This window comes from Oncorhynchus nerka, linkage group LG22 (assembly GCF_034236695.1).
Source record: "Oncorhynchus nerka isolate Pitt River linkage group LG22, Oner_Uvic_2.0, whole genome shotgun sequence".
Taxonomy (NCBI): domain Eukaryota; kingdom Metazoa; phylum Chordata; class Actinopteri; order Salmoniformes; family Salmonidae; genus Oncorhynchus; species Oncorhynchus nerka.
This window is the reverse complement of record NC_088417.1, coordinates 93,590,268-93,602,172: the sequence shown is the minus strand read 5'-3', so window position 1 is coordinate 93,602,172 and position 11,905 is coordinate 93,590,268. Positions and strand designations below refer to the sequence as shown.

Genomic DNA, 11,905 nt, shown 5'->3' with positions numbered 1-11,905 from the left:
AATTCCACATTTGTTTATTTTACAGCCTTATTCAATTATTACTATAATTATTTTTCCCCCTCATCAATCTACACACAATACCCCATAATGACAAAGCAAAAACAGGTTTTTTTAAAGAATTTGGGGGAAATGTATTAAAAGTTAAACAGAAATACCTTATTTACATAAGTATTTAGACCCTTTGCTATGAGAGTCGAAATTGAGCTCCGGTGCATCTTGTTTTCATTGCTCATCCTTGAGATGTTTCTACAACTGGATTGGAGTCCACCTGTTGTAATTCAATTAATTGACCACCCGGCGAAACTGAGCAATCGAGGGAGAAGGGCCTTGGTCAGGGAGGTGACAAAAAACAATCGAGGGAGAAGGGCCTTGGTCAGGGAGGTGACAAAAAACACGATGGTAACTCTGACAGAGCTGCCAAAGGTGCTCCAACAAAGTACTGAATAAAGGGTCTGAATACTTTTGTAAATGTGATCATTGAATTGTTTTTATATTGTTTTTTTTGTGCATTTTTTCTTTTTTCTTTGTCATTATGGGTATTGGGTGCAGATTGATGAGGGAAGAAAGTCCAGGGTTCTGAATACTTTCGGGATGCTTCACACAGTTGTGTCAAGTTGGCTGGATGTTCATTGGGTGGTGGAGCGTTCTTGATACAAACGGGAAATTATTGAGTGTGAAAAACCCAGCAGCATTGCAGTTCTTGACACACTCAAACCAGTACACCTGGTACCTACTACCATACCCCGTTCAAAGGCACTTAAATATTTTGTCTTGCCTTTTCACACTCTGAATGGCACACATACATAATCCATGTCTCAATTGTCTCAAGGCTTAAAAATCATTCTTTAACCTGTCTCTTCATCTACACTGATTGAAGTGGATTTAACAAGTGACAACATTAAGGGATCATGGATTCACCTGGTCAGTCCTATGTGTAACTCTGTTGTTGTATGTGTCGAACTGCTTTGCTTTATCTTGGCCAGGTCGCAATTGTAAATGAGAACTTGTTCTCAACTTGCCTACCTGGTTAAATAAAGGTGAAATATATATATATATATATATTTTAAATGTCATGGAAGGAGCAAGTGCTCCTAATGTTTTGTACACAGTGTATATTGGCCAATGTTATAAACAGATCTAACACACAGACACATTTCAGCCTGAGAAAGACAGAGAGCATCGCAGAAGAGATAACACAGACACTAGCGTTGTGTCTGATTGATGTCCGATTTACACATACAGGGTCTTTTTCACAAAACAACACATTACAAATGTGCACAGAGGAAATACGGCAATTTCTCCAGAGCCCAAATGGCACCCTACTCCCTATATAGTGCAATACTTTAGAACAGAGCCAAAATGGCACCCTACTCCCTATATAGTGCAATACTTTAGAACAGAGCCCAAATGGCACCCTACTCCCTATATAGTGCACTACTTTAGAACAGAGCCCAAATGACACCCTACTCCCAATATAGTGCAATACTTTAGAACAGAGCCAAAATGGCACCCTACTCCCTATATAGTGCAATACTTTAGAACAGAGCCCAAATGGCACCCTACTCCCTATATAGTGCACTACTTTAGAACAGAGCCCAAATGGAACCCTATTCCCTATATAGTGCAATACTTTAGAACAGAGCCCCTATGGCACCCGATTCCCTATATAGTGCACTACTTTTTACCAGAGCCCTATGGCACCCTACTCCCTATATAGTGCACTACTTTTGACCAGAGCTCTATGGCACCCTATTCCCTATATAGTGCACTACTTTTGACCAGAGCCTAATGGCACCCTATTCCCTATATAGTGCACTACTTTTGACCAGAGCCTAATGGCACCATATTCCCTATAAAGTGCACTACTTTTGACCAGAGCCTAATGGCACCATATTCCCTATATAGTGCACTACTTTTCTTAGGGATAGGGTGCATATGGGATGCAGAAACAAGCTCCAGTTACGTACATTGATGGATTCTTCATGTGTACATAGATTCTGTAGATAACTCATTCTCTACATGGTTCTATACAAACACCACTATCTTAGTTTCTACCCATTAGCGGTCTCAACCAAATCATTCCAAACAATGGGTGTGTGTCATTCCTAAGACATTATAACACAAACACAACAGCCCGGGGGAATAAACAGCAGACAAATGAGCCTCACCATACAAGTGAAGCTAAATAGAATAGAGCATCATAGAATCCAATAAAGTGTTGTGTGAAATATGTAGAGGACCCTGATGGAGTAGTGTACGTAAAAGGTCAGAGGACAGACTGCTGGCACTCAGAAGTGTGCAGATTGGCACGGCAAGGTCGAAACAGACAAGTGAAAATCTGATCTGTTTTCTTACTCTTAAGTGTTCCTGAAACCAACTGTCCAATAACACTTTTTAGAGTTGCTGACAATGTGGGTTGCTGTCTGACACTACAAAGACTGACTGCTAAACCATGCAGCTAAGACAAGCTCTGACTGACTATACATGCAGCTAAGCCAAGCTCTGACTGACTATACATGCAGCTAAGCCAAGCTTTCAGACTGACTATACATGCAGCTAAGCCAAGCTGTCAGACTGTCTATACATGCAGCTAAGCCAAGCTCACAGACTGACTATACCTGCAGCTAAACCAAACTCTGAGTGACTATACATGCATTCAGCTAAACCAAGCTCTCAGACTGACTATACATGCAGCTAAGCCAAGCTCTGACTGACTATACATGCAGCTAAGCCAAGCTTTCAGACTGACTATACATGCATTCAGCTAAACCAAGCTTTCAGACTGACTATACATGCATTCAGCTAAACCAAGCTCTCAGACTGACTATACATGCAGCTAAACCAAGCTCTCAGACTGGCTATACATGCAGCTAAGCCAAGCTCTCAGTTTTCTCCAAAACCAACAAATGTATTATTTATTTGGAACCAAAGTTGTCCGTCCGTCACACAACCTTTGATTTAGGGGGATACACTAGAATAAAGTAAGTATGTAGGCGACAGGCTTGACTTGAGCTGCTGTCTAAGGGACTTCTATCAGACACAGACCGGCCTTCATCCCCCAAACCAATACCCATCAGAAGGCTTCAATGACAGCAGCATGTGAATAAGGGTTCAATCATATCCTGTGCTAAATGTCCTATATTGTACACATCCCGATGATCTATCTGGTTGATGGGATGGAATGTTATGTCCGGAGCTTCTAGGAACAGTGACATCACCCCGAGTCTCAAATGACACCCCATAGGGCGCGGGTCAAAAGCAGTGCCCTATTTAGAAGGGACGTAACGATTCACATCGGTCCCTGGTTCAAATGTTTAAAATAGAAGGGCATCGGGCTGCTGGATCTGTCAGAAATCAATTCAAACATTACGAATTGTAGAAATGACTTTCTTTCTACCTTCAGAAAATACCTGATGCATCCTCTTCTTCAGGGTGGAACTGCATGTAACTGTGGTGACAGTCATTGAACTAAAAGTCATTTCGTATGCCGAACATCCCAAGGCAATATCAGTAGCCTCGTAGCACGCTGACCAACAAGGTAGGCCTATTCCTGATCTTGCACATGTTCAATCCGAGTGTCAACATGTCCCAAAAGGCCTAAACCATTCGATTATGAGACAGGGGTGCAATCTAAAGTTGTGCTACATCTTCATTGGCTGTGTCATAGCTCATTTGTAAAACATAAATATTGATACATTACTAGCGCTAACCCTTTTAATTCGAGAACGACCAACAAATATTTTATAGTGCAGATGCCAATACTGATTTTTGGGGGTCAAGGAAGCGACGGCCGATATTCAATATCATTCAATTAGAAAATGTTGATGACATTTCCCAGAGACAGCCATGTATGCATTAATGCATACATTTTCAAATGTTTTTCACCAATCTAACGACATAACATAATAGTAATAATTGTATTTGAATGGTAAATCTCTTAACCTGGGTAAATGAAGACAGCATAGGCCTACTTACAATACAGGTGAATGCATATTAAATAGGAGTGTGTGCATTGAGTTATTGAGCTTGTTTTGTCTGATCAGTGGAGTCTATGGTGCTACAGATGACAATCTGTTTGTCTTCCATTTGGGACTTATATTAGCCTACTGATCAACAACATTTGCATAGAGGCATCAGTCCAGGATGTCCACCTGTATGGAAGGACATCACATAGGCACTGATGTTAGTTTGAGAATATAAAAGAACATCTATCCATTCAAATGGGTACAACGTCATGATGTGTGGTATTGTTTAGTCATTTCCGTGATCGGGAAAACATTTATTTTAGCTGTCAGGACGCATTTCTAAAACAACAACTGCCAGGATGAAATTCAAATCAACTCGCTTTTCGTCTATCTGTCTAGAAATGAGAGGGTTGTAACTTGATCGACTGCTACAATAGGCTTTAACTCCGCTCCCTTTCAGATTTCCTCACAGCTCTCTCCATTGCTCATATCCCTTGCTGCGGTTTACTGCTACTACGATAACTAGCTATGGCGATGACACTCTACCAAGGCATAAATGTGCATCATATCCAACAAGGAGTGCGAGGGTAGGAAAATATATGAAACGACGATGAACGTTCTTGTGTGAATGACTCAAATCTGCCCCTAGTTCGAGAAGTGAGAACGCTCACACACGCACCGATCTACAGCTTTCTTGGTCCATAAACACGAAGGAAGAGTGTTCGGGTAGCTAAAACCGATTGCCAAACTTTATGTAGGTATTTTAAAACAATTCATTTGTTCTCTATTACAACGATCATCTAATCCGACGATCAACATCTAATTTTTGAATATGCTTGCGGCTGGTCAGATCAGCACAGCAGTAAATAGATAACGTTAGCCAGCTACATTAGCTACTAGCTCCCACCTGATATCTTAGCACCATGTTTATCTAGCCAGCTAGTGAGCATAGTAGCTAATATAGCTAGCTTGCTAACACCACAGATGATAGGGTTATGTATTGTAATCTTTGCTAACAGGTCACATAGCTATCTGCTTAGCTAGTAGGTCGGGATGATACCAGTATCATGGCAAGGAAAAAAACACAAAGTGGATTTAACTTATTTAGGAAAACAGCCCTAATGTTGGAAACAAACATCCATAATGTTGTCATCCAGAGTCACATGTATTTATTTTCCAAGCTGTACCACACTATTTTACATACAGCAGGTTTTAAAGGACCATGTTTGCCATAGAACAAATATTGTGATACTGGTATCATTCCGGCCCTACTAGCTATCAAATCAAATCAAATTGTATTTGTCACATACACATGGTTAGCAGATGTTAATGCGAGTGTAGCGAAATGCTTGTGCTTATACTGTCTTATACACACAAGTGTAAGGGGATAAAGAATATGTACATAAAGATATATGAATGAGTGATGGTACAGAGCGGCATAGGCAAGATACAGTAGATGGTATCGAGTACAGTATATACATATGAGATGAGTATGTAAACAAAGTGGCATAGTTAAAGTGGCTAGTGATACATGTATTACATAAAGATGCAGTAGATGATATAGAGTACAGTATATACGTGTACATATGAGATGAATAATGTAGGGTATGTAAACATTATATTAGGTAGCATTGTTTAAAGTGGCTAGTGATATATTTTACATAATTTCCCATCAATTCCCATTATTAAAGTGGCTGGAGTTGAGTCAGTGTCAATGACAGTGTGTTGGCAGCAGCCACTCAATGTTAGTGGTGGCTGTTTAACAGTCTGATGGCCTAGCGATCATTACGGTGTCATTTACAAGAAAATCAGTCCAGCTCGGTCATTTAGGGTAGCAAAGGGTCAGAAACTTTCTGGTAAATTGCTTAAATTCATCAAAAAAGTTAGCTTATAACAGTGAACCTTTTTTTGTGGGATACACATAAGGCAATTCTAGGTCTTGTGGCATATTTTGGTTAAACTATCCCCAATTCAATGGAATTGCAACCCTCTGCATGTAACGGTTGTCGTAGTTGGAAGAATAGTGGGAAAACAGGCTGCCTAAGTATGGTTTTCAATCAGAGACAACGATAACCAGCTGCCTCTGATTGGGAACCATACCAGGCCTAAACATAGAAACACAACACCTAGACATACAACATAGAATACCCACCCACATCACACCCTGACCAAACTAAAAATAGAAACATACAAAGCAATCTACGGTCAGGGCGTGACACTGCATGCACAGTGCATTCTTCCATCGCATGCACAATGCATTCTTCCATCACATGCACAGTGCATTCTTCCATCACATGCACAGTGCATTCTTCCATCACATGCACAGTGCATTCTTCCATCACATGCACAGTGCATTCTTCCATCACATGCACAGTGCATTCTTCCATCACATGCACAGTGCATTCTTCCATCACATGCACAGTGCATTCTTCCATCACATGCACAGTGCATTCTTCCATCACATGCACAGTGCATTCTTCCATCACATGCACAGTGCATTCTTCTATCACATGCACAGTGCATTCTTCCATAACATGTACAGCTGATTCTCAAGATCTTGCACACTAATGAGATGCTATTGAGCCCACACTACTACACTGTCTGAGCCAAGGACTACATGCTTTCTGGTACGTTTTTACAATGCTGGGTGGGGTGAATATATTTTATGACATACATTATTTTTTGTTAACTAGTAAACAGTAGCCTACAGCAAAGTGTGTTTAAATCATTTCTAGCTTGTTAACAATTTCTGCTAGTTTGTTTTTGCTACCATGTGGGTTTTCGCTTGCTTGCGCCTGCTAACTGAGGAGTGTTAATTCACCTGTTTCATACATGTTTCATTTTAAAACATTTATTTTACAAAGGAGTTGTTTAATCTAACTGCTTAACTATTTATCTGTAAATGGAATTGTATTTGGGGGTTTTTATACAAAAAAAATATAATCTTTACAGGAAAATGCCACAGCACTATCTGATGTGTGGAGACATATCACTGCAGCTAATGTAGAAGGAAAAGCTGTGTACATTTGCTAATGCTGTGCCAAATCATATGTGAAGAATGCAACAAAGATGCAGAATCATCTGGCCAAGTGCATTAAGTTCCCTCCGCATTCACAACAAGCAACCTCTGACAAACGCTTCATTACTTCGATTCGAGGTGAAAATTATGAATCAGACACCTTATCGATAGCAACAGCTCATGGTCCTCCTGGAATCAGAAGTTTGTTTGACTCAATAGAGGAACATAGTCAGAGAAATGCTGATGAATGTCTTGCTCGAGCTGTGTATGCAACTGGTTCACCTCTGATGCTCACAGGCAATGTGTATTGGAAGAGATTTCTGAATGTTCTTCACCCAGCATACACCCCTCCAACCAGACATGCTTTATCTCCTCATTTGCTGCATGCAGAGTTCAACAGAGTTCAAGTGAAGGTCTCCATATGATATGGTAAATATATCCAACTCCAAAAACATTTACATTTAAATGGTATTAATGTTAATTCCCATATATTCCCGTTAATTCCCATGGAAAGTTTCCACCTCTGCATATTCCCCAAAATGTGCAACCTTACCCGAGTCATTTATAAGAAAATCAGTCCTGCTACTGTATGCCATTTCTAAGAAGAAAACCAGTCTAGCAACAATCATTACTGTAATGTTATTTACATACAGACAGGTACACTATCGGTGCCCAGCCACCATTTAATCAAACAACAATGTTTGATGGCTACATTCCTGTAACCGCTGTCTTTGAACTGTACCTCAACAGACAGTACTCAGCCTGGACCACAGAACAGAAATCATCACACCAATTCAGCCCAGGCTCCTCATGCTGTCCACCGTATGCCCCATACCCATGACAAATACAGTGTCCCAAATGGCACCTTATTTCCAATACAGTGCGCTAGTTCCCCCTATGGGTCCTGGTCAAATATAGTGCACTAGTTCCCTCTATGGGCCCTGGCCAAAAGTAGAGCACTCCCCCCCCTATGGGCCCTGGTCAAAAGTAGAGCACTCCCCCCCTATGGGCCCTGGTCAAAAGTAGAGCACTCCCCCCTATGGGCCCTGGTCAAAAGTAGAGCACCCCCTATGGGCCCTGGTCAAAAGTAGAGCACCCCCCTATGGGCCCTGGTCAAAAGTAGAGCACTACTCCCTCCCCCTCCCCAGGAACAGCAGATGATTTCTGTAGCTCTAATAACACACAGAGAGGAGTAAACCGCCATGTGGGAACACAGCTTAACAACACAGGCAGGAGCACGGTTCAGAAGGAACACACACACACAGCCATACACCCCTCAACATTCAATGAGTTCTACACTGCGCACGCACACATGCACGCGCACACACACACAATATTACTTTAAAATGGTGTAAGGAATTTTGTTGCTGGAATTTGAGCGAGGTTAGAAGATGGTGAAATGGGTGACAGTTGGTTTAATATATGAAGAAAATAGTCAAATAGGTTCATAAAATGTACTGTAGTGTGCAGCAACTAACAAGACAAAAGCTGCTGCTGATTATCGTGTTACATGAACGTTCCCTCTCCTCAACACTAACTCATTAAGCCTGCCTGGTGAGAACAGTCTGGAACAGAGGTGGAGTAGATGGGAATTCCTTCCCGTTATCAAGCAGCAGCTGACCTGACTAATCCTCTGAGGACCCACCATGGTTCAAATCAAATCCAACAAAATGGAGTCTTTAACGTTACTCGACGGGGACCATGCACATTGATGACCAACATTTCTGTCAATGTGCCAGATCCAGCCTACCTGCTAATTCAACTGTATTCCTTTACCATATGGATATACTGTTTCTGCTTGGGTTGGATGTCTGGGAATTTTCATTCAGCCTTCAACAACATGGTGGCACGCGTGTTTCAAAACATAGACATACCCTGGGTGGGTACTATGACTGAGGTCTGAGCACGCTCTGATGCTCTGTGCTCTTTGAAACCCAATACAATGAGGGGGGGGGACATCCTTTGCTATGTGCTCTCTGTGTGTCTCTTTATAAAAGTGATGGGACGGAGGGGCACATTTTGTTACTAATTGACCGACAGGACAGAGCCGGGCCGGGCGCTAGCTGCCAGAGGCTATTGTTTTGGCATCATTGGCATGGCAGCCTTTTCCATTGGTCATGTTTAGTCTAGACACAGTGCCTGGAAGCTGTGTCAGGTTGACCTACTGTGAAATGGACGTGCAAGCGCACGCACACACACACACGTACGGACAAAGACACACACACACGTACGGACAAACACACACACACACACGTACGGACAAACACACACGTACGGACAAACACACACGTACGGGCAAACACACACACACACACACACACACACACACGTACGGGCAAACACACACACACACGTACGGACAAACACACACACACACACACACACGAACGTACGGACAAAGACACACACACACGTACGGACAAACACACACACACACACACGAACGGACAAACAAAACACACACACGTACGGACAAACACACACACACACGTACGGACAAACACACACACACACACGTACGGACAAACACACACGTACGGACAAACACACACGTACGGACAAACACACACACACACACACACACACACACACACACACACACACACACGTACGGGCAAACACACACACACACACACACACGTACGGGCAAACACACAAACACACACACACGTACGGACAAACACACACACACAGTCACACACAAGTACAGGTGCACGTACGCACACCCACACATTCATCAGCAGACTCCGACACAAAATAAGCCATACAACAAGACCAAATGAGACAGAATCTCCCAAACTGTTGCACAAAGAAACCAGCCAGATAAATGCAGGACTCAGCAGAGACGTACACCTGTGCCACATGTCAGCACCATTCATCCAGTGCAGGTCACCAAGGCCGTTTATATCATTGGCTTTATGCGGTATGATTGAGCTACTGAAAGGTGTATTGAGATATGATTACCAGTGCTGGCAAAGAGGCCTGGGTCCTGGTCTGTCTGTAGGGTAACTTGGACTCTATGGGGTCTTTTGTAGACATGCTATTACTGAGACTGAGTGAGAGGCACACCTGGTGATCCCCACTAGCACAAAGACCCTCTGCCATATTGACTGACTGCAACCCTTCGGCCTAGTCTATAGCTCTGACAGACATGGCTTTAATATTTCGGATAGATTGTTGCTTCCAACAATGTAATTGTCTGCATCATTTACAATGCCCCATATATTTTGGGTGTAAATATACACTTAGGTTGGAGTCATGAAAACTCGTTTTTCAACCACTCCACAAATTTCTTGTAAACAAACTATAGTTTTGGCAAGTCGGTTCGGATATCTTGTGCGTGACAAGTCATTTTTCTACAATTGTTTACAGACAGATTATTTAACCTATAATTCACTATATCACAATTCCAGTTGGTCAGAAGTATACATACACTAAGTTGACTGTGCCTTTAAACAGCTTGGAAAGTTCCAGAAAATGTCATGGCTTTAGAAGCTTCTGATAGGTTAATTGACATAATTTGAGTCTATTGGAGGTGTACCTGTGGACGTATTTCAAGGCCTACCTTCAAACTCAGTGTCTCTTTGCTTGGAATTATGGGAAAATCATAAGAATAATAAAAAAAATGTAGACCTCTACAAGTCTTTCAATTTCCAAACGCCTGAAGGTACCACGCTCATCTGTACAAACAATAGTACGCAAGTATAAACACCATGGGACCACACAGCCGTCATAACGCTCAGGAAGGAGACGCGTTCTGTCTTCTAGAGATGAACGTACTTTGGTGCAAAAAGTGCAAATGAATCCCAGAACACCAGCAAAGGACCCAGTGGGGATACTGGACAAAAAAAAACAGGTAAAAAAGTTATCTATATCCACAGTAAAATGAGTCCTATGTAACACTACCTGAAAGGAAGAAGCCACTGCTCCAAAACCGCCATAAAAAAGCCAGACTACGGTTTGCAACTGCACATGGGGACAAAGATCGTACTTTTTGGTGAAGTGTCCTCTGGTCTGATGAAACAAAAATAGAACTGTTTGGTCATCGTTATGTTTGGAGGAAAAAGGGGGTGGCTTGCAAGCCGAAGAACACCATCCCAACCGTGAGCACGAGGGTGGCAGCAGCATGTTGTGGGAGTGCTTTGTTGCAGGAGGGACTGATGCACTTCACAACATAGATGGCATCATAAGGGAGGGAAATGTTGTGGATATATTGAAGCAACATCTCAAGACATCAGGAAGTTTAAGCTTGGTCGCAAATGGGTCTTCCAAATGGAAAATGACCCCAAGCATACTTCCAAAGTTGTGGCAAAATGGCTTAAGGACAACTAAGTCAAGGTATTGGAGTGGCCATCACAAGGCCCTGACCTCAATCCCATAGAAAATGTGTGGGCAGAACTGAAAAAGCATGCGTGAGCAAGGAGGCCTACAAACCTGACTCAGTTACACCAGCTCTGTCAGTTAAAATGGGCCAGAATTCACGCAACTTATTGTGGGAAGCTTGTGGAAGGCTTCCTGTAACGTTTGACCCAAGTTAAACAATTTAAAGGCAATGCTACCAAATACTAATTGAGTGTATGTAAACTTCTGACCCACTGGGAATGTGATGAAAGAAATAAAAGCTGAAATAAATAATTCTCTCTACTATTATTCTGAAATTTCATATTCTTCAAATAAAGTGGTGATCCTAACTGACCTAAGACAGGGCATTTTTACTAGGATTAAATGTCAGGAATTGTGAAAAACTGAGTTTAAATATATTTCTGACTTTAACTGTATATATCCACACATACACACACATATATACACATACCCATACAATCCCATATACACATACAGTTGACATTTCACAAAATTTCTGAACCTATATACATTTTACAGACCCTGTATGTTTTACATTGGTTATCTTGTTATTAGTCCC

At 41.9% G+C, this 11,905-nt stretch overlaps 1 protein-coding gene across 5 annotated transcripts in view; it reads right to left on the bottom strand.

The window, feature by feature from the left end:
• Positions 1-11,905, bottom strand: part of dym (dymeclin) — a 231,371-nt gene that overhangs the window by 111,534 nt on the left and 107,932 nt on the right. The window lies entirely within an intron of this gene.